The sequence below is a fragment of the Bombina bombina genome, chromosome 5 (genome assembly GCF_027579735.1).
Source record: "Bombina bombina isolate aBomBom1 chromosome 5, aBomBom1.pri, whole genome shotgun sequence".
NCBI classification, from domain to species: Eukaryota; Metazoa; Chordata; class Amphibia; order Anura; family Bombinatoridae; genus Bombina; species Bombina bombina.
Genome location: NC_069503.1, coordinates 101860444 through 101887878, shown reverse-complemented (window position 1 = coordinate 101887878; position 27435 = coordinate 101860444). Strand labels below are relative to the sequence as shown.

The 27435-nt window shown below is 39.2% G+C and overlaps 1 pseudogene; it reads right to left on the bottom strand.

Annotated features, from left to right (window-relative positions):
• Nucleotides 1-1752: 1752 nt before the first annotated feature.
• LOC128659997 (zinc finger protein 850-like) overlaps nucleotides 1753-27435 on the bottom strand; it is a 254398-nt pseudogene continuing 228715 nt past the window's right edge.

Genomic DNA, 27435 nt, shown 5'->3' with positions numbered 1-27435 from the left:
CCAACAATAGGAATGAATAGTATATAAAAAATAAAATACATTTTAAGAGAGAAGAATTATATTAGTATCTATTAACTGCACTGCACAAGCATATAAGAATGGCAATTAAAGGGACACTGAACCCATTTTTTTTCTTTCGTGATTCAGATAAAGCATGCAATTTTAAGCAACTTTCTAATTAACGCCTGTTATCAAATTTTCTTCATTCTCTTGGTATGTTTATTTGAAAAGCAAAAATGTAAGTTTAGATGCCGGCCCATTTTTGATGAACAACCAGGGTTGTCCTTGCTGATTGGACAGCACCAATAAACAAGTGCTGACTATGGATCTGAACCAAACATTTGCTTAGCTTAGATGCCCTCTTTTTCAAATAAAGATAGCAAGAGAATGAAGAAAAAATGATAATAGAAGTAAATTAGAAAGTTGCTTTAAATTGCATGCTCTATCTGAATCATGAAAGAAATAATTTGGGTTCAGTATCCCTTTAAGGAGTTAAGAAAACAGAAGACGTAAACAGAGCTATAAAAAGCAAGAAATCAATGATATCAGGTATCTTGAGAAAGGCTCCCCAGCCGAAACGCGTTGAACTTGATATATTGATTCAAAGATACAGAACAAGGAGAGGAGTAAAAAACGGATCCACAGAGGTCCCGCATTAATACTCCAAGGACCCGTCTTAAGCAGCAAAAAAGCCTGTATAGCAGAACTGCTACCCCAGCAAAGAACTGGACAAATAAATCCAAGAACACAGAGTACGGACAGGAGGTAAAGACCGGATCCATAGAGGTCCCACAATGACACTCCAAAGACCCGTCTCAAACAGCAAAGAAGCCTGTGTAGCAGAACTGCTACCCCAACAAAAGGATTCACAAAAGGGAAATAAAGGTGAAATGACCAGCATCCGGCATTGGAGATTGCTCCAGATCGCTTTCCATAGGTGACACTGTACGCTTGAACTCCATTTGAAATACTGGAGATTCACCCCCACCACCAAATAACATCTTTTATAGTGCACTGTGAACTGGAATATAGGGTACTATTTGGCCGTAGATTTGTATTTATTAACTGCTTACAATCAACTTACACTCATAAATGTGTTAATCGTGATAATCATGACAAATTGAGAAAACTAACATGACTATGATACAAAATTTACTGCATAACAACTCAAACAGGAAAAGAAAACAATCTAAGTAACACCATTGCAGCTTGCTTCTTTTATTGGTACAGTTAGAGACTTTATCTTCTTAATATCTGCAAGTTTGTGATTAATATTGGTTGGATTTAGACTTTATTACCAGAAATATCATCTCCGATTTAAACAAGTATCACGCATCTCTAATGTTATCTAACTCGATAACAACACCTGAAAACCATTTGGTTTAAGTGCAGATTACTTTTTGCTTCAGATTTTGTATTCACAATATAATCTAAACAAATCTGAAGAATCTTAATGTTATAGCTGCTAGAAATTTATATATGTTGTAGACAACTTTATACGAAGTGTTCCTCCTATTTAGTATCACAACTATAATACGACTTTTACTGTCATCATATATAAGTGAATAAGGATTGCTATTTTTATTATTTTACAAATATCTGATACATATTGACACTGGTGTCTAGATAAAAGCTTTTACTACATTTTCAAGTATTGTTTTTTAGATTGTCTACCCATATGGGATTTTAATATAATCGCTATTAAACATATTTGTTTTATACTTACGAATATTGGTCATATTTCCTATCAGTAATAGGAGTACATAATACACTAAATGTAAATGTAATTATTTTCTCCCCTATGTGAATCAAACGTACAACTCCTAACACTGTCATATTAATAAACAACACTGGGGGTGTTTTGGTAATGAATAGTTGTATAAACTGGTCAGTATGAGGGCAGATTTGTATATTCCTGGGTCGTATTTGGATTCTATCACATTTATATGAGAGAAACTGAAGTGCACATATATAGAGGCACAAAGGACATCAGGAGAGCACTTCCAATCCGAGGCTTCTATAACTAGGATTTAGAAAGTATTAGTACAATAACATCTCTTTTCATGCTTCTATTTAGAGAGTTTGTCCTCTTTAGGATAATTGTAAAAAAAGTTTGTACAGTGTGTAAATAAAGTTTATTTGTGTGTAAATATTTGGTGTTTTGTGATACCTAATTTAAATAAAAACCTTTTTCCACTTTCTAAACGTGTGAAAGGTTTCTTCCCTTGTGAATCCTTTCATGTTTTCTCAGATTACTCATTTGTGTAAAGCTATTTCCACACTCTGTACATGTAAAAGGCTTTTCCCCTTTGTGAATCCTTTCATGCGTTTTCAGATCTCTCTTTTCTGTAAAACATTTTCCGCACTCTGTACATGTGAAAGGCTTCTCCCCTGTGTGAATCCTTTCATGCTTTTTCAGATAACTCTTTTCTGTAAAACATTTTCCACACTCTGTACATATGAAAGGCTTCTCCCCTGTGTGAATCCTTTCATGTTTTCTCAGACTACTCTTTTCTGTAAAACTTTTTCCACACTCTGTACATGTGAAAGGCTTTTCTCCTGTGTGACTTCTTTCATGATTTTTCAGATCACTCTTCCAAGTAAAACTTTTTCCACACTCTGTACATGCAAAAAGCTTTTCCCCTGTGTGAATCATTTCATGTTTTCTCAGATTACCCTTATCTGTAAAACTTTTTCCACACTCTGTACATGTGAAAGGCTTTTCTCCTGTGTGACTTCTTTCATGATTTTTCAGATCACTCTTCCGTGTAAAACTTTTTCCACACTCTGTACATGTGAAAGGCTTTTCCCCTGTGTGAATCCTTTCATGCCTTTTCAGAGAACTCTTTTCTGTAAAACATTTTCCACACTCTGTACATATGAAAGGCTTTTCCCCTGTGTGAAATCTTTCATGTTTTCTCAGACTACTTATTTGTGTAAAACATTTTCCACACTCTGTACGTGTGAAAGGCTTTTCTCCTGTGTGAATCCTTTCATGATTTGTCAGACTACTTATTTCTGTAAAACTTATTCCACACTCTGTACATGTAAAAGGCTTTTCCCCTGTGTGAATCCTTTCATGCCTTTTCAGATAACTCTTTTCTGTAAAACATTTTCCACACTCTGTACATATGAAAGGCTTTTCCCCTGTGTGAAATCTTTCATGTTTTCTCAGACTACTCTTTTCTGTAAAACTTTTTCCACACTCTGTACATGTGAAAGGCTTTTCTCCTGTGTGAATCCTTTCATGATTTGTCAGACTACTTATTTGTGTAAAACTTATTCTACACTCTGTACATGTGAAAGGCTTTTCTCCTGTGTGACTCCTTTCATGCTTTTTGAGATTTCTCTTTTCTGTAAAACTTTTTCCACACTCTGTACATGTGAAAGGCTTTTCTCCTGTGTGACTCTGTTCATGCTTTTTCAGAGTACACATATGTGTAAAACTTTTTCCACACTCTGTACATGTGAAAGGCTTTTCTCCTGTGTGAATCCTTTCATGTTTTCTCAGATTACTCTTTTCTGCAAAACGTTTTCCACACTCTGTACATGTGAAAAGCTTTTCTCCTGTGTGAATCCTTTCATGGTTTTTCAGATTACTTATTTGTGTAAAACTTTTTCCACACTCTGTACATGTGAATGGCTTTTCTCCTGTGTGAATCCTTTCATGCTTTTTCAGATCACTCTTTTGTGTAAAACTTTTTCCACACTCTGTACAGCTAAATGATTTCTCCCCCATGTGGGTCCTTTCATGAGCTAGACGTTTTGTCATTTGTATAAAACATTTGACACCCTCAGTACATGTGTTTGGCTTCTCACCTGTGTGAATGTTGTGGTGTTCTAGGAGATGAGACTTATATCTAAAGCTTTTCTCACATTCTGTACATTTGAAATGTTTCTCCTTTGTATGAATCCTTTGGCTAGACTGTAGACTTTTCTCTTCTTTAAAATGTTTTAAAAACTCAGTAAATGTTTGTGGCTTATCCTCAGGGATAATAAGTTCACTAGATAAGGCATAATTCTTGTCCTCTTGTTTGATGACTAAATTACTCTCTGTACATGATTGCTGCCCAGTTCCTGCCAATTCACCATCTTCTTTAAATATCTGCTGTGATTTCCCCAATGTTTGTGAATAATCATTAGTGTCTAAAAATGTTGGAGTCTGTGGTATCATTCTGATGCTTGCAGTAGTGAAGGGTTGATATGAACTATTCATGTGTTTGTCTACATAAAAAGAAATTAAAGAAAGAAAAATAACAATATGTATTCTTTATAATATAATCCATTTAAATAAAAAAATCATATTATTAGTTTATACACAAAACAAATGTCTTCCATTTTTTGTTTATTTTTAAATTTATTTACCTATAAATCAGAAATTAAAATGATGACAAAGAATTTTGCATAATGTTCTCAGCCAGGGAACAAGTACACCTGTATTCCGCACAAGAGAGGTGGCATCCAACATCCTCATTTAACATTGCACAAGCAAGCGCACAGTCATGCATGGCTCATGCTCAACCAGTTGGATGAGAACATGATTTCTTAATCATCACAGATTAATAATCAGTTTGAGATGTTTTGAGAGGGTAAGAAGCAGTGATTTTACAATACTTTTAAGCTTCAGCTGTGGTTGTTTAATTTATATAAACAGCCAAAAACTTTATTAGTTTAATAATATTTACTGCAAAATTAAGCACACAAATCAGGGGCGGTTCTGGGTTGGTGTAAGGAATCTATATCCTTTTCCCTTTAGGACCACGCTGTCACACTACTGTGTGTTAATCCAACCCACTCTCCCTACTTAACTGCTACCTTGATGTTTAACAGGTGCTTTGTTATTTTTTTCAAGCAAGGAACACAGACATAGAAATTCTCAGAACGAGTTTTCTATATTTTGTTCTACCTGGATTTATTAGTTACCGCTCAGGTATTAAGAACTTTGTATTTTGCTGTTCAGCACTTTTTACATTCCTGGTTGCAGAGTAATTGACGTAATTCAGGTTACCCTCTAATGGAGTTTCATTTCCATATAGGAATCCTGTTTCCAATTTATTGACCTATCCTCTACAACTTACCATACTCCTATGTAGTTGTCGATGACAGCTAAGCATTTCTACAGAGATAAATCTTTGAGATTACAACTACCACTCTGTGTTATCGTAACTATGACACACCCACTGGCTCGTCATCATCCTCTCAGCTAACTCCGGGTAAACCACCTACATCACCAGTATCGAGGATTCCTGGTCAGCCGCAGCATTACTGATAGCCATAGTGTAAACAGCATTCAAGCAGTGTTGCTTCCTCTGAGTTCCATAACAGAAGTTCTATACTATACTCTGCTACCTATTATTCAGTTTCTCAAGTACTTCTCTTGCTGTATCATATATTATCAAGTAGTTGATACATGTTAATACTTGATCCAATTATTAGATCCAATTATTATGTATTAATTTCACTTAAGGCAGCCAAAAATCTTTTGGATATATCTGATCTATTGCCATGTGATACAATAACCAACTTTTGTCTGCAGTTGCAATCCACAGATGTTCAGGATTTCAGAGATTCCAAGGTCTATTCTTACATAATAACAACGCCATAACATGGATCCAGCAGACCTCCCCCAAATAGTTTACAATCTGTCTCAACGTGTGGATCAGGGCCTAAGGGATCTACTATACAAGTGGAAAATGACACTCTCAGGAAGGTCATCAGTGAATCACTTTCCAGTAAGCCTGTATTATCTGATAACACACCAGAACCACAACTATCCCCTCCAGATCTGTTTTATTGTGACAGAAAGGCATTTTGCCAGTTTAAAAATGCTTGATTGCTGAAATTCAACCTTAAACCAAAGACTTATCCCAATGACAGGATTAAGGTTTTAACATTGATTTCTTTTTTAAGAGAAGAACCCAAGGTCTGGGCTGACTCATACTATGAATCAGATTATCTGATACTACCTTCATTGGATGACTTTTTGTCTGTAATGGATGAATTGTATCTCGACACCAATTTGCAAATTATTGCAGAAAGCAAAATGAGAGCACTGAAGCAAGGGAACAGACCAGTTGAAATTAATATAACAGAGTTTAAACAGTATGCAACCGACTCCCAATGGAATACTGTGGCATTGAGAAATCAGTATAGGCTAGTAGTCTGACTTGGTAAAGGACAAATTAGCTAGGACTGAATTACCAGACACTCTAGAGGCATTAATCAAGCTTACTATGCAGATTAATAGAAGACTCTGAGAAAAAAGTGAACATCTGCATAGAGACTCAGGATATAAAAGAAACGTAAATCCTATACCACATGTCCAGCAACCAAGCCAAAGCTATTCAGTAAACAGCTCAGAACCTATGGAAATTGGAATGCTAAGGGGATGTTTAACTGCAGAAGAAAGGTACAGGAGGAAAACCAAAGCTTTGAGCATGTATTGAAATAACCCAGCACATACAGTTAAGGACTGTCCTATACTGGACAAGAATAAGAAAAGTAAGTGCAATGCCTCTTTAACCTCATTAATTGTACATGACAAACCAGTTTGATTGAATGATGACAGAAGCCATCCTTGACACAGCAGCCTTTGGAAATTATATTGACAACACTTTAATTGATAAGAATAAAATACCACTCATAAAAAAAGAAAACACCTGTGTCAATCCGTGTAGTCAATGGTTCAGCAATCTCCACTGGTCCAATTACACTGTACCTATTTTAACTACTATACACAATTTCCATCATGTATATATAGTTTTCGAAGTAATTTCTTCCCCATTATTCCCTTTAGTGCTAGGTCTTCAATTGTTATGCATTCATGAACCCACACTTGATTGGAAAACTCTCCAAATAACCTTACAATCTTCATACTGTCAACAAACCTGTTATACACACTCTCCTATTATGCAAATATCAAAAGTATCTGAAGATCAACTTAATATTCCTAAGGTATATTCAGAATTCGCTGAAGTATTTAGCAAACGTGAGGCAGAAATCTCCCTCCGCATAGATCTTACAATTGTCCAATCGAATTGAAGCCAGGAACTACACCTCCATATGGATATCTATACCCTTTAAGTCAGCCAAACTTAATCATCTAAAGACTTATTTGGAAGACAACTTGAAAAAGGGGTTTATATGACCATCTGTATCACCAGCCGCTGCTGGTATGTTCTTCTTTAGGAATAAGGATCAGTCACTTTGACCTATAGTTGATTACAGGGATCTCAACAAAATCACAATCAAAAATAGGTATCCTCTCCATTGATTCCTGAATTGATTGAACGACTACATCAAGCTAAGTGGTTCACAAAATTGGATCTCAGGGGAGCCTATAATTTAGTCCGCATAAGGGAGGGTGATGAGTGGTTGGCCGCATTTAGAACCAGATATGGGTTATACGAGTACCTGGTGATGCCCTTCAGCTTATGCAACACCCCAGCCACCTTTCAGCACTTTATTAATGATGTCTTCAGGGAATTGCTGGATATATGTGTAGTAGTTTACTTGGATGATATCTTAATCTATTCTCAGTCTATTGACGCACATATCAAACATGTTAGGTGGGTGCTATCAAGACTTCAAGTGCACTGATTATATGCCAAAGCTGAAAAGTGTGTTTTTCACACTCAGAATATATCCTTTCTTGGTTATACCATTAGGGTCCCAAAGAAATTCAGATGCAGGAGAATAAGGTAGATGCCATGAAGCAATGGCCTCAGCCTACCACCAGGAAAGAACTACAACAGTTCCTGGGTTTCAGCAACTATTATAGGAAATTTATAAAAGGGTTTTCCAAAATCGCTAAACCCCTCACCCAACTTACAAGTTCTACCACTCCATTCCATTGGAATAACGAGGCTGCACACTCTTTTTAATATATCTAAAAGAATATTTCACTTCAGCACCCATTCTTCACTTCCCTGACCCTTAGATTACAGTTTATATTAGAAGTCGATTCCTCCGACTATGCTCTGGGAGATGTCCTCTCACAAAGGAAGAATCTTCACAAACCTCTACATCCTGTGACTTATTAATCCAAGGTTATGTCACCTCCAGAGATGAACTACCCCATAGGGGAAAAACAGAATTTATGCTTACCTGATAAATTACTTTCTCCAACGGTGTGTCCGGTCCACGGCGTCATCCTTACTTGTGGGAATATCTCTTCCCCATCAGGAAATGGCAAAGAGTCCCAGCAAAGCTGGCAATATAGTCCCTCCTAGGCTCCGCCCACCCCAGTCATTCGACCGACGGACAGGAGGAAAAAATAGGAGAAACCATATGGTACCGTGGTGACTGTAGTTAGAGAAAAGAATTCATCAGACCTGATTAAAAAACCAGGGCGGGCCGTGGACCGGACACACCGTTGGAGAAAGTAATTTATCAGGTAAGCATAAATTCTGTTTTCTCCAACATTGGTGTGTCCGGTCCACGGCGTCATCCTTACTTGTGGGAACCAATACCAAAGCTTTAGGACACGGATGAAGGGAGGGAGCAAATCAGGTTACCTAAACGGAAGGCACCACGGCTTGCAAAACCTTTCTCCCAAAAATAGCCTCCGAAGAAGCAAAAGTATCAAATTTGTAAAATTTGGCAAAAGTGTGCAGTGAAGACCAAGTCGCTGCCTTACATATCTGATCAACAGAAGCCTCGTTCTTGAAGGCCCATGTGGAAGCCACAGTCCTAGTGGAGTGAGCTGTGATTCTTTCAGGAGGCTGCCATCCGGCAGTCTCGTAAGCCAATCGGATAATGCTTTTAAGCCAAAAGGAAAGAGAGGTAGAAGTCGCTTTTTGACCTCTCCTTTTACCAGAATAGACGACAAACAGAGAAGATGTTTGTCTGAAATCTTTTGTAGCTTCTAAATAGAATTTTAGAGCACGGACTACGTCCAAATTGTGTAACAAACGTTCCTTCTTTGAAACTGGATTCGGACACAAAGAAGGTACAACTATCTCCTGGTTAATATTTTTGTTAGAAACAACCTTTGGAAGAAAACCAGGCTTAGTACGCAAAACCACCTTATCTGCATGGAACACCAGATAGGGCGGAGAACACTGCAGAGCAGATAACTCAGAAACTCTTCTAGCAGAAGAAATAGCAACCAAAAACAAAACTTTCAAGGATAACAACTTAATATCTATGGAATGTAGAGGTTCAAACGGAACCCCTTGAAGAACTGAAAGAACTAGATTTAAACTCCAGGGAGGAGTCACAGGTCTGTAAACAGGCTTGATCCTAACCAGAGCCTGAACAAATGCTTGAACATCTGGCACAGCTGCCAGTCGTTTGTGTAGTAAGACAGATAAAGCAGAAATCTGTCCCTTTAGAGAACTCGCAGATAATCCTTTATCCAAACCTTCTTGCAGAAAGGAAAGAATCTTAGGAATTTTTATCTTATTCCATGGGAATCCCTTGGATTCACACCAGCAGATATATCTTTTCCATATTTTATGGTAAATCTTTCTAGTTACCGGTTTTCTGGCCTGAACCAGAGTATCTATCACAGAATCTGAAAACCCACGCTTTGATAGAATCAAGCGTTCAATCTCCAAGCCGTCAGCTGGAGGGAGACCAGATTTGGATGTTCGAATGGACCCTGAACAAGAAGGTCCTGTCTCAAAGGTAGCTTCCATGGTGGAACCGATGACATATTCACCAGGTCTGCATACCAAGTCCTGCGTGGCCACGCAGGAGCTATCAAGATCACAGAGGCCCTCTCCTGTTTGATCCTGGCTACCAGCCTGGGAACGAGAGGAAACGGTGGAAACACATAAGCTAGGTTGAAGGTCCAAGGTGCTACTAGTGCATCCACTAGAGTCGCCTTGGGATCCCTGGATCTGGACCCGTAGCAAGGAACCTTGAAGTTCTGACGAGACGACATCAGATCCATATCTGGAATGCCCCATAATTGCGTCAACTGGGCAAAGATCTCCGGGTGGAGTTCCCACTCCCCCGGATGGAATGTCTGACGACTCAAGTAATCCGCTTCCCAGTTTTCCACACCTGGGATGTGGATCGCAGATAGGTGGCAGGAGTGATCCTCCGCCCATTGTATTATTTTGGTCACTTCTTTCATCGCCATGGAACTCCTTGTTCCCCCCTGATGATTGATATACGCAACAGTCGTCATGTTGTCTGATTGGAATCTTATGAATCTGGCCTTTGCAAGCTGAGGCCAAGCCCTGAGAGCATTGAATATCGCTCTTAGTTCCAGAATGTTTATCGAGAGAAGAGACTCTTCCCGAGACCATAGTCCCTGAGCTTTCAGGGATTCCCAGACCGCGCCCCAGCCCACTAGACTGGCGTTGGTCGTGACAATGACCCACTCTGGTCTGCGGAAGCTCATTCCCTGGGATAGGTGGTCCAGGGTTAGCCACCAACGGAGTGAATTTCTGGTCTTCTGATCTACTTGAATCACTGGAGACAAGTCTGTATAGTCCCCATTCCACTGTTTCAGCATGCACAGTTGTAATGGTCTTAGATGAATTCGCGCAAAAGGAACTATGTCCATTGCTGCAACCATCAACCCTACTACTTCCATGCACTGAGCTATGGAAGGACGTGGAACAGAATGAAGAACTTGACAAGCGCTTAGAAGTTTTGACTTTCTGACATCTGTCAGAAAAATCCTCATTTCTAAGGAATCTATTATTGTTCCCAAGAAGGGAACTCTTGTTGACGGAGACAGAGAACTTTTTTCTATGTTCACCTTCCATCCGTGAGATCTGAGAAAGGCCAGAACGATGTCTGTATGAGCCTTTGCTTTTGAAAGGGACGACGCTTGTATTAGAATGTCGTCCAAGTATGGTACTACTGCAATGCCCCTCGGTCTTAGGACCGCTAGAAGGGACCCGAGTACCTTTGTGAAAATCCTTGGAGCAGTGGCTAATCCGAATGGGAGGGCCACAAACTGGTAATGTTTGTCCAGAAAGGCGAACCTTAGGAACTGATGATGTTCTTTGTGGATAGGAATATGTAGGTACGCATCCTTTAGATCCACGGTAGTCATAAATTGACCTTCCTGGATAGTGGGTAGAATCGTTCGAATGGTTTCCATTTTGAACGATGGTACCCTGAGAAATTTGTTTAGGATCTTTAAATTCAGAATTGGTCTGAAGGTTCCCTCTTTTTTGGGAACTACGAATAGATTTGAGTAAAATCCCATTCCTTGTTCCGTCATTGGAACTGGGTGTATCACTCCCATCTTTAACAGGTCTTCTACACAATGTAAGAACGCCTGTCTCTTTATTAGGTTTGAGGATAAGTGAGACATGTGGAACCTTCCCCTTGGGGGTAGTTCCTTGAATTCCAGAAGATAACCCTGAGAAACTATTTCTAGCGCCCAGGGATCCTGAACATCTCTTGCCCAAGCCTGAGCAAAGAGAGAGAGTCTGCCCCCCACTAGATCCGGTCCCGGATCGGGGGCTACTCCTTCATGCTGTTTTGTTAGCGGTAGCAGGCTTCTTGGTCTGCTTACCCTTGTTCCAGCCTTGCATCGGTTTCCAGGCTGGCTTGGACTGTGAGACATTACCCTCTTGCTTAGAGGATGCAGAATTATAGGCCGGTCCGTTCCTGAAATTACGAAAGGAACGAAAATTAGACTTATTCTTGGCCTTGAAAGGCCTATCTTGTGGGAGGGCGTGGCCCTTTCCCCCAGTGATGTCTGAGATAATCTCTTTCAATTCTGGTCCAAAGAGAGTTTTACCCTTGAAGGGGATGTTAAGCAATTTTGTCTTGGATGATACATCCGCTGACCAAGACTTTAGCCAAAGCGCTCTGCGCGCCACAATTGCAAACCCTGAATTTTTCGCAGCTAATCTACCTAATTGCAAAGCGGCATCTAAAATAAAAGAGTTAGCCAACTTAAGTGCGTGAACTCTGTCCATAACCTCCTCATATGGAGTCTCTCTACTGAGCGACTTTTCTAGTTCCTCGAACCAGAACCACGCTGCTGTAGTGACAGGAACAATGCACGAAATGGGTTGTAGAAGGTAACCTTGCAGTACAAAAATCTTTTTAAGCAAACCTTCCAATTTTTTATCCATAGGATCTTTGAAAGCACAACTATCCTCAATAGGAATAGTAGTGCGCTTGTTTAGAGTAGAAACTGCCCCCTCGACCTTAGGGACTGTCTGCCATAAGTCCTTTCTGGGGTCGACCATAGGAAATAATTTCTTAAATATAGGAGGGGGAACAAAAGGTATGCCGGGCTTCTCCCACTCCTTATTCACTATGTCCGCCACCCGCTTGGGTATAGGAAAAGCGCCGGGGTGCACCGGAACCTCTAGGAACTTGTCCATCTTGCATAATTTTTCTGGAATGACCAAGTTGTCACAATCATCCAGAGTAGATAACACCTCCTTAAGCAGTGCACGGAGATGTTCTAATTTAAATTTAAATGTCACAACATCAGGTTCAGCCTGTTGAGAAATTTTTTCTGAATCTGAAATTTCCCCATCTGACAAAACCTCCCTCATGGCCCCTTCAGATTGGTGTGAGGGTATGACAGAACCATTATCATCAGCGCCCTCCTGCTCTTCAGTGTTTAAAACAGAGCAATCGCGCTTTCTCTGATATGCAGGCATTTTGGATAAAATATTAGCTATGGAGTTATCCATTACAGCCGTCAATTTTTGCATGGTAATAAGCATTGGCGCGCTAGAAGTACTAGGGGCCTCCTGCGTGGGCAAAACTGGTATAGACACAGAAGGAGATGATGTAGAACCATGTCTACTCCCTTCATCTGATGAATCATCTTGGGCAACTTCATTATCTGTGACAGTATTGTCCTTACATTGTTTGGACGCTATGGCACAATTATCACACAATTTTGAAGGGGGAGACACATTGACTTTCATACATATAGAACATAGCTTATCTGAAGGCACAGACATGTTAAACAGGCTTAAACTTGTCAATAAAGCACAAAAACCGTTTTAAAACAAAACCGTTACTGTCTCTTTAAATTTTAAACAGAGCACACTTTATTACTGAATATGTGAAAAAATATGAAGGAATTGTTCAAAATTTACCAAAATTTCACCACAGTGTCTTAAAGAATTAAAAGTATTGCACACCAATTTTCAGAGCTTTAACCCTTAAAATAACGAAACCGGAACCGGTTACAGATTTAACCCCTATACAGTCCCAGCTACAGCCTTTGCTGTGACTTTACCAAGCCCAGAGGGGAATACGATACCAAATGACGCCTTCTAGGAACTTTTCCAACCACTCTCAGGTCCTCACACATGCATCTGCATGTCTTGCTCTCAAAAACAACTGCGCAGTAATGGCGCGAAAATGAGGCTCAGCCTACAACTGGGAAGGCCCTTCCTGACTGGAAAAGGTGTCTAACATAGTGCCTGACGTTAAAAAACGTTCCCCAAGATTATAAGTGTGAATTATCAGCAGAAACATGTATAAAATGTCCAAATAAAGCAATCGATTTAGCCCATAAAAGTGTCTACCAGTTTTATAGCCCATATTAAGCCCTTTATTCTGTTTGAGACTAAGAAAATGGCTTACCGGTCCCCATGAGGGGAAATGACAGCCTTCCAGCATTACACAGTCTTATTAGAAATATGGCTAGTCATACCTTAAGCAGAAAAGTCTGCTAACTGTTTCCCCCAACTGAAGTTACTTCATCTCAACAGTCCTATGTGGAAACAGCAATCGATTTTAGTTACTGTCTGCTAAAATCATCTTCCTCTCACAAACAGAAATCTTCATCTTTTTCTGTTTCAGAGTAAATAGTACATACCAGCACTATTTTAAAATAACAAACTCTTGATAGTAGAATAAAAAAAACTACAACTAAACACCACATACTCTTAACCATCTCCGTGGAGATGTTGCCTGTGCAACGGCAAAGAGAATGACTGGGGTGGGCGGAGCCTAGGAGGGACTATATGGCCAGCTTTGCTGGGACTCTTTGCCATTTCCTGTTGGGGAAGAGATATTCCCACAAGTAAGGATGACGCCGTGGACCGGACACACCAATGTTGGAGAAAGGAACTTTTGGTAATAAAAATATCCTTTGAACATTGGAGACATTTGCTTGAAGGCACTGAACTCCCGATTATAATTTATACTGATCACAGGAACCTTGAATATACAGGAACCTCGAATATCCCCAGAAAAACAAAACTCTATCAGGTAGACAAGTAAGGTGGAGTCTGTATTTCAGTAGATTCAACTACCAAATCATTTACAGACCAGGATCAAAAAACGGGAAGGCTAACGCTCTATTTCAAAAAGAACAAAGACCATTAACATCTCCATCACCTGCCTCCATCATTCCTCAAAAGAATTTCTGAGGATTGTTACCAGTATTCTCCTCACAACTTTAATCTGCCTTAAGTACCGATAAGGATCTGCCAATCAAAGATCTCAAAAAGGTCAAAACTCTACATACCTGAAGAACTTAGATCTGTAGTACTCACACAGCATCATGACTCTCCCCTCTCTGGACACCCTGGAATCAGGAGAACTAAAGATCTTTTAGATAGACTTTATTGGTGGCCTAATATGTCTAACAATGTCAAAGAATATATTCAAAATTGTACAACTTGCACAACATTAAAACCAGAGAAAAAATCTCCTTACAGTCTACTGATGCCCATACAGATACCAGACTAACCTTGGAATCACTTGGGATTGGATTTTATCGTTGATCTACTGCTCAGTTCAAGAAATAATACGATCCTTGTGGTCATCGATTTACTTACTAAGATGGCTCATTTCATCCCATAAACTCCCTTCATCAGCACAAACAGCACAACTTTTCCTAGATCATGTAATCAAATACCATGGTATTCCCTCCATATTGACTACTGACAGAGGTAATCAGTTCACTTCTCATTTTTGGAAACATCTGTGTCAGGTTTTACAGTTAGATCATCGATTCAGCACTTCTTACCACCCACAAACTAATGGACAATTAGAACGCCTGAACCAGTGGTTGGAACAGTATCTGAGGTGTTATTGTTCCTATCATCAAAATGAGTGGATGAACCATCTATCCATGGCAGAATTTGCCTATAACAATATACGTTAAACTCATCATCTAAAATGACTCCGTATTTTGCGAACTACGCATATCACCCTAGGATGTCTTAACTAAGTGCTGATGGATCACCTTGTCCATGTATAGATGACCTGACACATAAAATTACAGAAAACTTCCAAATGTTACGAAAGAATATCCAAAACGCACAAAGCAACCAAAAGAGATATTACAATCTCAGAAGAACCCCCCCTCAATACACTGTAGGTGATTTGGTTTGGCTTTCCACCAAAAACCTCAAAATACAGGTACCGAGTAAAAAACTTGCAAGTTTATTCATAGGTCCGTATCCTATTTCTAAAGTAATCAACCCAAATGCTGTCAGCCTTGACTTACCAACTTCCCTCAAGATACATTCCACATTGTGTCTTTGTTGAAACCAGCAAAAGGAAAAGTACGGAACACTATATTACCACCTGCACCGATTCTCTTGGACACTGAGGAGTTTGAGATTTAAGATCTATTGGACTCTAGATTTTTGGACGGTGAACTACAATATTAAGACCGCTGGAAGGGGTACTCTCCAGATGATGATGCGTGGGAACCCCATACTCATGTAAATGCTCCAAGGCTTGAGTCACAGTTCCACAGGAGGTATGCGTGTCATCCTAGACTTCAAGCCTTGGGACGGCTTGTTTGAGGTGGGGGTCATTTAAGGAATCTATATACTTTTCCCTTTAGGACCACTCTGTCACACTACTGTGTGTTAATCCAACCCACTCTCCCTACTTAACTGCTACCTTGATATTTAATAGGTGCTTTGTTATTTTGTTCAAGCAAGGAACACAGCCATTGAAATTCTCAGCCCGAGTTTTCTATATTTTGTTCTACCTGGATTTATTAGTTACCTCTCAGAAATTAAGAACTTTAGATTTCGCTGTTCAGCACTTTTTACATTCCTGGTCGCAGAGTAATTGGCGTCATTCAGGTTTCCCTCTAACAGAGTTTCATTTCCATATAGGAATCCTGTTTCCAATTTATTGAACTATCCTCTACAACTTACCATACTCCTCTGTAGTTGTCGATGACAGCTAAAAATTTCTACAGAGATAAATCTTCGAGATTATAACTACCACTCCGTGTTATCATAACTCTGACACACCCACTGGCTCATCCTCTTCCTCTCAGCTGACTCCGGGTAAACCACCTACATCACCAGTATCGAGGATTCCTGCTCAGCCACAGCATTACTGATAGCCATAGTGTAAACAGCATTCAAGCAGTGTTGCCTCCTCTGAGTTCCATAACGGAAGTTCTATACTATACTCTGCTACCTATTATTCAGTTTCTCAAGTACTTCTCTTGCTGTATCATATATTATCAAGTAGTTGTTACATGTTACAACTTGATCCAATTATTACGTATTAATTTCACTTAAGGCGGCCAAAGATAAAGATCTTTTGGATATATCTGATCTATTGCCAAGTGATACATTTACCAACTTTTGTCTGCAGTTGCGATCCACAGATGTTCCGGATTTCAGAGATTCCAAGGTCTACTCTTACAGGTGGGGAACACACACTGGAAATAAGGTAGTCATTCAAGTGTAGTTATGGGTGTCCATGAGCGAGGTCAGGGGAAGGTGGAGTTGCCGGTGTTCTGAGTACAGAAGTCTGGGGGTGAGGTTAGGCAGTTGTTAGACATGATCTATCTAAAAGGACAGAGGGGGAGTAGTATTTTTTACCCTGATCCTCATCCAAATGGGAGTTGCTCCTTCTTTATAACCGTCACTGACACAAATGTACTTAAAAGATGCAGATATAAATATAATAGTTTATATTTGTTTAATGAATGATTTACTCTATTTTCCCAGTAATTAAAGTCAGCATAATATCTATTTTACTCACCTAACACATAGGAGTTCATGCTGATAACAGGCTCCAATGTCTTTGTTCAGGAAGAAGGTTCCCTTATTCACTCCAGTTACATCAATACCCAATATTATTATTATTGGTTATTTGTAGAGTGCCAACAGATTGTGCAGCACTAATATCTCACAGTGCTCCGGCCGTGTCTGTAAAAAGTATATTAAATGGTTTAAAGGGATAATAATAAATAATGGTTCTGATTAACTGTACGTATGTTATAATTAAAGGATCACATAACAATTCATGTGATACATATCAGCTGATTAGGTTACTACATATGTGGTATTGATTCACCACAAGCATTTAGTACAGTTAACACTATGTGTGTTATAATTGCCCCTTAAAGGGACATTAAAGTCCAAAATAATAATTCATGATTCAGATAGGACATGTCATTTTAAATAACTTTCTAATTTACTTTTATCATCAAATTTGCTTTGTTCTCTTGGTATTCTTAATTGAATGCTAATTCTTGGAGGCTCCTTTGCTAATTTCTAAGCCCTAGAAGGCTGCCTCTTATCTAAAATGTATTTGACATTTTTTCACAGCTAGAGGATGTTAGTTCACAGGTTTCATATAAATAACATTGTGCTTATGCACGTGGAGTTATTCAAGAGTCAGCACAAATTGCTTGAAATGCGTCTGTCAGAAAGATCTGAGATAAGGAGGCAGTTTGCAGAAACTTAGATTCAAGGTAATTACAGAGGTAAAAAGTATATTTCTATAACAGTGTTGGTTATGCAAAACTAAGGAATAAAGGGATTATCTATTTTATCAAACATTAACATTTTGGGTGTTTACTATCACTTTAAATATGAATCTTCCTAGATCTATACAACAGAATGGTAGAAAATCTATTTATGAATGAGGCCATATCACAACGTTACAAATATATAATAATCTTTGTTTTCTGTCATTTATATGAAACAATATTTTCACATGAAATAAATGGTAAATATAATTTGTTTATATATATAAGTGAAATTGGATACTGCAGTATGGGTATTTTACTTCCTACTAATTCTCACTGTCAGACATTTTGTATTTGTCATGTGCTCCACACATCTTTCCTTTGTGATTCAGATAGAGACTGAAATTTTAAGCAACTAATTTACTCCAATTATCAAATTTTCTTCATTCTCTTGGTATCTTTTATTTGAAATGCAAGAATGTAAGTTTAGATGTTGGCCCATTTTTGGTGAACAACCTGAGTTGTTCTTGCTGATTGGTGGATAAATTAACCCACCAATAAAAAGGTGCTGTCCAGAGTTCTAAATAAAAAAAACCCATAAATTTATGTAAGAACTTACCTAATAAATTCATTTCTTTCATATTGGCAAGAGTCCATGAGCTAGTGACGTATGGGATATACAATCCTACTAGGAGGGTCAAAGTATCCCAAACCTCAAAATGCCTATAAATACACCCCTCACCACACCCACAATTCAGTTTAACGAATAGCCAAGTACTGGGGTGATAAAGAAAGGAGTAAAAAGCATCAACAAAGGAATTTGGAAATAATTGTGCTTTATACAAAAAAATCATAACCACCATAAAAAGGGTGGGCCTCATGGACTCTTGCCAATATAAAAGAAATTAATTTATCAGGTAAGTTCTTACATAAATTATGTTTTCTTTCATGTAATTGGCAAGAGTCCATGAGGTAGTGATGTATGGGATAGCAATAACCAAGATGTGGAACTCCACGCAAGAGTCACTAGAGAGGGAGGGATAAAATAAAAACAGCCAATTTTCACTGAAAAAAATTAATCCACAATCCAAAATATAAGTTTATTCTCATAAATTAAAGGAAAAACTTAAAACATAAGCAGAGGAATCAAACTGAAACAGCTGCCTGAAGAACTTTTCTATCAAAAACTGCTTCAGAAGAAGCAAATACATCAAAACAGTAGAATTTAAGGGACACTCAGGTTAAATTACATTTTCATGATTGAGATACAGCATGTAATTTTAAACAACTTTCCAATTTACTTCCATTAAAAAAAATGTGCACATTCTTTTATATTTATACTTTTTGAGTCACCAGATCCTACTGAGCATGTGCAAGAATTCACAGACTATACGTATATGCATTTGTGATTGGCTGATTGCTATCACATGGTACAAGGGGAGTGGAAATATACATAACTTTGATTTTTTTTTATAAAAAAAATCTACTACTCATTTGAAGTTCAGACTAAGTGCTATTGCATTGTATTGTTATCTTGCATTTGTTGATTATGCAAATCTAATGTGTTGACTGGTCCTTTTAGTAAATGTATGCAAAGAAGACCAAGTTGCTGCTTTGCAAATCTGATCAACTGAAGCTTCATTCTTAAAAGCTTACGAAGTGGAGACTGATCTAGTAGAATGAGCTGTAATTCTCTGAGGTGGGGCTTGACCTGACTCCAAATAAGCTTGATGAATCAAAAGCTTTAACCACAATGCCAAGGAAACGGCAGAAGCCTTCTGACCTTTCCTAGAACCAGAAAAGATAACAAATAGACTAGAAGTCTTCCTGAAATCTTTAGTAGCTTCAACATAATATTTCAGAGCTCTCACCACATCCAAAGAATATAAAGATCTCTCCAAAGAATTCTTAGGATTAGGACACAAGGAAGGGACAACAATTTCTCTATTAATGTTGTTAGAATTCACAACCTTAGGTAAGAATTTAAATGAAGACCGCAAAACTGCCTTATCCTGATGAAAAATCAGAAAAGGAGATTCACAAGAGAACGCAGATAATTCAGAAACTCTTCTAGTAGAAAAGATGGCCAAAAAAATAACACTTTCCAAGAAAGTATTTTAATGTCCAAAGAATGCATAGGCTCAAATGGAGGAGCCTGTAAAGCCTTTAAAACCAAGGAGGAGAGATTGATTTAATGACAAGCTTGATACGAACCAAAGCCTGAACAAAAAGGACAGCTTAGCAATCTTTCTGTGAAATAAAACAGAAAGGGCAGATATTTGTCCCTTCAAGGAACTTGCAGACAAACCCATATCCAAACCATCATGAAGAAACTGTAAAATTCTAGGATTCTAAAAGAATGCCAAGAGAATTTATGAGAAAAACACCATGAAATATAAGTCTTCCAAACTCAATAATAAATCTTTCTAGAAACAGATTTACAAACCTATAACATAGTATTAATCACTGAGTCAGAGAAACCTCTATGACTAAGCACTAGGCGTTCAATTTCCATACCTTCAAATTTCATGATTTGAGATCCTGATGGAAACACGGACCTTGAGACTGAAGGTTCGGCCTTAATGGAAGTGGCCAAGGTTGGCAACTGGACATCCGAAACAAGATCCACATACCAAAACCTGTGAGGCCATGCTGGAGCCACCAGCAACACAAACTATTGTTCCATGATGATTTTGGAGATCACTCTTGGAAGATGAACAAGAGGTGGGAAAATATAAGCAGGTTGATAACACCAAGGAAGTGTCAATGCATCCACTGCTTCTGCCTGAGGATCCCTGGACCTGGACAGGTACTTGGGAAGTTTCTTGTTTAGATGAAAAGCCATCAGATCTATTTCTGGAAGACCCCACATCTGAATAACCTGAGAAAATACATCTGGATGGAGGGACCACTCCCCCGGATGTAAAGTCTGACGGTTGAGATAATGCGCTTCCCAATTGTCTATACCTGGGATATGAACCGCAGAAATTAGACAGGAGCTGGATTCTGCCCAAGCAAGTATCCAGGATACTTCTTTCATAGCTTGGGGACTGTGAGTCCCACCCTGATGATTGACAGATACCACAGTTGTGATATTGTCTGTCTGAAAACAAATTAACTGTTCTCTCTTCAACAGAGGCCAAATCTGAAGAGCCCTGAAAATCGCACGGAGTTCCAAAATATTGATTGGTAATCTCGCCTCTTGAGATTTCCAAACTCCTTGTGCTGTCAGAGATCCCCAAACAGCTCCCCAACCTGAAAGACTCGTATCTGTTGTGATCACAGTCCAGGTTGGACGAACAAAAGAGGCCCCTAGAACTATATGATGGTGATCTAACCACCAAGTCAGAGATAGTCGAAAATTGGGATGTAAAGGATATTAATTGTGATATTGTTGTATAATCCCTGCACCATTGGTTCAGCATGCAAAGCTGTAGAGGTCTCATATGAAAACGAGCAAAAGGGGATTGCTTCCGATGCTGCAGTCATGAGACCTAAAACTTCCATGCACATAGCTACTGAAGGGAATGACTGAGACTGAAGGTTCTGACAGGCTAAAACCAATTTTAAACGTCTCTTGTCTGTTAGAGACAGAGTCATGGACACTGAATCTATCTGGAAACCTAAAAAGGTGACCCTTGTCTGAGGAATCAAATACATTTTTGGTAAATTGATCCTCCAACCATGTTTTTGAAGAAACAACACTAGTTGATTTGTGTTAGATTCTGCAGAATGTAAAGACTGAGCTAGTACCAAGATATCGTCAAAATAAGTAAACGCCGCAAAACCCCGCTCTCTGATTACAGAGAGTAGGGCACCGAGAACCTTTGACAAGATTCTTGGAGCTGTCGCCAGGCCAAAAGGAAGAGCGACAAATTGGTAATGCTTGTCTAGAAAAGAGAATCTCAAAAACTGATAATGATCTGGATGAATCTGAATATGAAGATATGCATCCTGCAAGTCTATTGTGGACATATAATGCCTTTGCTGAACAAAAGGCGGAATAGTCCTTATAGTCACCATTTTGAAAGTTGACACTCTTACATAACGATTCAACATTTTTAGATCCAGAACTAGTCTGAATGAGTTTTCTTTCTTTGGAACAATGAATAGATTTGAATAAAACCCCAGACCCTATTCCTGAAATGGAACCGGCATGATTACCCCTGAAAGCTCCAGGTCTGAAACACACTTCAGGAAAGCTTGAGCCTTTTACTGGATTTGCTGGGATGCATGAGAGAAAATATCTTCTCACAGGAGGTCTTACTCTGAATCCTATTCGATACCCCTGAGAGACAATACTCAGAATCCATTGATTTTGGACAGAATTTGTCCAAAACATCCTTGAAAAATTTGAATCTGCCCCCTACCAGCTGAGCTGGAATGAGGGCCGCACCTTCATGCGGCCTTGGGGGCTGACTTTGGTTTCTTAAATGGCTTGGATTTATTCCAACTTGAAGAAGGTTTCCAATTGGAAACAGATTCCTTGGGGGAAGGAATAGGCTTCTGTTCCTTAATATGTCAAAAGGAACGAAAATGGTTAGAAACTTTAGATTTACCCTTAGGTCTTTTATTCTGAGGCAAAAAAACTCTCTTCCCCCCAGTGATAGTTGAAATAATTGAATCCAACTGAGAACCAAATAACTTATTACCTTTGAAAGAAAGAGATAGCAATCTAGACATAGAAGGCATGTCAGCATTCCAAGATTTTAAGCCACAAAGCTCATCTAGCTAAAATAGCTAAAGACATAGAATTAACATCAATTTTGATGATATCAAAAATGGCATCACAAATAAAATGATTAGCATGTTGAAGCAAGCGAACAATGCTAGACAAATCAGAATCTAATTCTGGTTGCGCTAAATGTTCCAACCAAAAAGTTGATGCAGCTGCAACACCAGCCAAAGAAATTGCAGGCCTGAGAAGATGACCAGAATATAAATAGGCTTTCCTTAGATAAGATTCAAGTTTCCTATCTAAAGGATCTTTAAAAGAAGTACTACCTTCAATAGGAATAGTAGTATGTTTAGCAAGAGTAGATAGAGATAGCCCCATCAACTTTGGGGATCTTTTCCCAAAACTCAAATGTAACTGCTGGCAAAGGATACAATTTTTTAAACCTTGAAGAAGGAATAAAATAATTACCAGGCCTATTCCATTCCTTAGAAATCATATCAGAAATAGCATCAGGAACTGGAAAAACCTCAGGAGTAACCACAGGAGGTTTATAAACAGAATTTAAATGTTTACTAGTTTTAGCATCAAGAGGACTAGTTTCCTCAATATCCAATGTAATCAACACTTCTTTTAACAAAGAACGAATATACTCCATTTTAAATAAATAAGTAGATTTGTCAGTGTCAATATCTGAGGAAGGATCTTCTGAATCAGATAGATCCTCATCAGAGGAGGATAATTAAGTATTTTGTCGGTCATTTGAAATGTCATCAACTTTATGAGAAGTTTTAAAATACCTTTTACATTTATTAGAAGGCAGGATGGCAGACAAAGCCTTCTTAATAGAATCAGCAATAAAATATTTTAAATTCACAGGTATATCTTGTACATTAGATGTTGAAGGAACAACAATAGGCAATGTACTATTACTGATGGACACATTCTCTGCATGTAAAAGTTTATCATGACAACTATTACAAACAACAGCTGGAAATATAATCTCCACAAGTTTACAAAATATGCACTTAGCTTTGGTAGAACTGTTATCAGGCAGCAGGGTTCCAACAGTGATTTCTGAGACAGGATCAGATTGAGACATCTTGCAAAAGTAAAAGAAAAAACAACATATAAAGCAAAATTATCAATTTCCTTATATGGCAGTTTCAGGAATGGGAAAAAATGCAAACAGCATATTTAAACTCGACTCATGGCAAATATAAGTAAAATATATATATTTAGAACTTTATATAAATACATAAAGTGCCAAACCATAGATGAGAGTGTCTTAAGTAATGAAAACATACTTACCAAAAGACACCCATCCACATATAACCAAACCAGTACTGAAACGGTTATCAGTAGAGGTAATGGAATATGAGAGTATATTGTCGATCTGAAAAGGGAGGTAGGAGATGAATCTCTACAACCGATAACAGAGAACCTATGAAACAGATCTCCTGTGAGGAAAACCAATAGGTGATACTCCCTTCACATCCCTCTGACATTCACTGTACTCCGAGAGGAATCGGGCTTCAAAATGCTGAGAAGCGCATATCAACTTAGAAATCTTAGCACAAACTTACTTCACCACCTCCATAGGAGGCAAAGTTTATAAAAACTGAATTGTGGGTGTGGTGAGGGGTGTATTTATAGGCATTTTGAGGTTTGGGAAACTTTGCCCCTCCTGGTAGGATTGTATATCCCATACGTAACTAGATCATGGACTCTTGCCAATTACATGAAAGAAAAAAGCTTAGATGCCTTCTTTTTCAAATAAAGATAGCAAGAGAACAAAGAACAATTGATAATATGAGTAAATTAGAAAGTTGCTTAAAATTGCATGCTCTATCTGAATAACGAAAGAAAAAATTTGGATTCAGTGTCCCTTTAACTTCTCTTGGTCAATACTGTGTTGTCTTAAATCACACTGCAATTGGGTATGAGAGAGATAGGCACTAAAATGTTCATTTCAATTGCTATCTTAGATATAGAAAAGAAAAGGAAGTGTTTGTGTTTACATAGAGTAATAACATAATGAGATATGTTTTTTGACAAGTTCAATCCATTTAAAAGGACCATAACGGGGGGCGGAGTCTAGCCAAGCTCTAAGATGGCAGCTTAATTTGGCAGCTCTGTGCAGTAACCACAGCTAAAAATCAAAAAAGCATGTTTGGGAGCTTTATCTAAAGCCTAAATACACCTGCAGGAGATAACTACAAGCAGCGGTCACTTTCTGCAAAGGACTTTCAGAAACAGTGGCGGGGAACGCAATAACCCAGACCGGGAGACTTGGCGCACATTTCCCTTTGCTACGCAGCAGCATATCCGCCATCATAGAGGGATTAACAAGTGAGCGGACTGTAACCCAGTTGAAGCCTCTCCGTCTACCCTGCGAGGACCAGTGAGCGGGAGGTAATTGGGATCTCACCCCAAGATACTCAGAGAGAGCCGGTAGCAGGTAGACAGAAGCAGCGTGTTGCGGCCCCTGGCACAGGGCCATATTTCAGCCGCGATCGCGGCCTTTACCCGGCACTTGTGGGCCCGCTGGAGAGAGTGACACAGAGGACATCGGCCTCCTCGCAACAGGGAAATTGAAGGATCCACAGACGGCTCAACTGGCAGTAGTAACTGCAGCACCTGACAGACTCGGTAGGTGAATAATTAACGCTAGAACCCAGGCCACATACAACACACTAGGGGTCATTGTGAATTACCCTGAGACATCAGGAGGGCCCTTCAAGAGTACATTAGATCTGCCAAGCATTATCATATCATAGCCGAGAGCAGTATCGCCAAGTTTGAACAGTGACTTTTGTGTTTTCTTTTGCTGGGTGAGCAGAGGAGTCACTAACCACAGAATAGGCCCACTGCCTTCTCCAGGGTCTTTGAGCCTCCCACACATTAGCCCTGATATCTGTTGTGACAATACAGGCCCCATTACGTTTGTCAAGAGAGCGCTAATATGGCAGCTAAAAAACTTAACAAACCTGACAAAAGCTTAAAATCCACAGCACTTGATAACTATTTAAGGTCTTCCAAAGGGCTGATCACGGAAGGAGTGGACGGGGAGCTGGAGGAGGGACACCATGCTCCCACAGTAAACAATGTGGATACATCAGGGAAAATTGGGGGTATGACAAAAGCTGATCTTCACACCCTGGTCTCCAAGGAGGATATGGCAGTGGGTCTGGAAAAGCTGATGAACAAAATTGATAGCTTTCATTCCTCAGTTACTAACAGTTTGGCTGAGATAAAACAAGATCTATCTGAGCTGGGGGATAGAGTGGAGGCAGTAGAGGCTGAACATGAAACTTTGGCTGAAAGTACAACAACCAACTCTGAATCTATTGCATCCAATCAACAACAGCTTCTGGACCTCCAAGATAAAATGGAGGATCTAGAAAATAGAAACAGAAGGAATAATGTCAGGCTGAAAGGGATTCCGGAAAACATAGAAGCCACAGATCTACCCTCATACTTGCTGCGCCTTTTTAAAGCTGTCACAGGCGGAGAAGGAGAATCAGACTTTGCGATGGAAAGAGCTCACAGGGCCCTGAAACCGAAGCCAAAAGAGGGCCAACCACCTAGGGATGTCATCGTCAGGATGCTGCGTTTCCCTGACAGAGAATGCATCATGTCAGCGTCCAGAAAACACCAACCCTTCAAGTTTCAGGGGCAAATCATTCAATTCTATCAGGACCTATGTGCCCGCACTCTACAAAAAAGATATGCTTTACGCCCCTCAAATCTTTACTGAGGAGGCAAAACATTCCATACAGGTGGGGATATCCTTTTGCTTTGCATATTTCCCACAACCACAAGATGTTCACAATTAAATCAGCACAGGATATTCCGGAAATCTGCCAATATCTAAATGTAGAAATGCCAACACTCCCTGAGGAATCTGCCTCATCACAACACTCTTCAGGTAAAGAGCCGCGAACCTTGGCGAATAGGCCTCGGTGGTCCAGAGTGGCAAAAAAGAAAAAAGTGAAACCATGAACTGGACTGCTAGGTAAAGTTGCAGAGGTCTCAGTCCATTACTTATCCCTGTGCGGGCTTTAGAGCTCGCTCTGGGGGAAAAAGGAAAAAAAAAAATTATTTTCTGATAAATGCTTGAGTTGTCCAAACCTGTATTATGAAAGTTCTAAACATGTTTATATTAGAACTACTGCACTTCCCATTGTTATGCATAGATATATGACTAGTTCTTTTAATGCTCAGAATGTTATGTTAGTTCAATCTAGAGTTAAGTTTTTGTTTTATTCACTGCCAATTAGTTTTTTTGTTACAGTCAGATACAATAGCAGGGATATCTCTAATCTATCACGCTTGTACATCATAGTGACTGACTCTTATCCAGACTTAGGACTCCTGACCATACACCTTCCACACTCATACCATCTATGGCTTTTGGGTTTCAGTTATGCATGTGCTTTAGTTAAATCTAATGGCTTTACCAAAGATTAATTTAGTCTCACATAACGTGAGAGGGTTAAATTCAGACACAAAACGACGCACAGCATTTAACCATTACAAACGCCTCCAGGCGAATGTGATCTATTTGCAGGAGACCCATCTCACTAAACCGCAACTCCCCAAATACTGGTCCAGAGGCTTCTCTCAAGGCTATCATTCCACTGCAGGGGAGAAAAAAAGGGGGGTGTCGATATTCCTACATGCCTCATTACACTTTGTGCACACTGACTCGATTATAGACAGAGAAGGAAGATATTTGTTGGTGAGGGGTCAGATTCATGGTGTAGATGTCCTGTTTTGCAATATATACACCCCAAATGAGAAGCAAGATGTGTTCTTCAGGGAAATCACACGACTACTAACAGACTGGTCACAAGTCAGGATAATTTTGGCGGGGGATTTTAATATCAACCTTCAGGCACTCAGATACACTAAGTCTCAACTTTCCTCTAAAAAACTAAACCACCAAAAGAATGTAGCGAGTGCAGTTTTAAAATCATTATCCCCGCACACTCTAGTGGATACCTGGAACTCTTTATATGGGGTCACAACAGACACAACATTCTATTCGACAGCGCACAACAGTTACCCCAAACTAGATTATATAATGATCAGCCAGATCCTGTGTGCACTACTTTTATCAGCT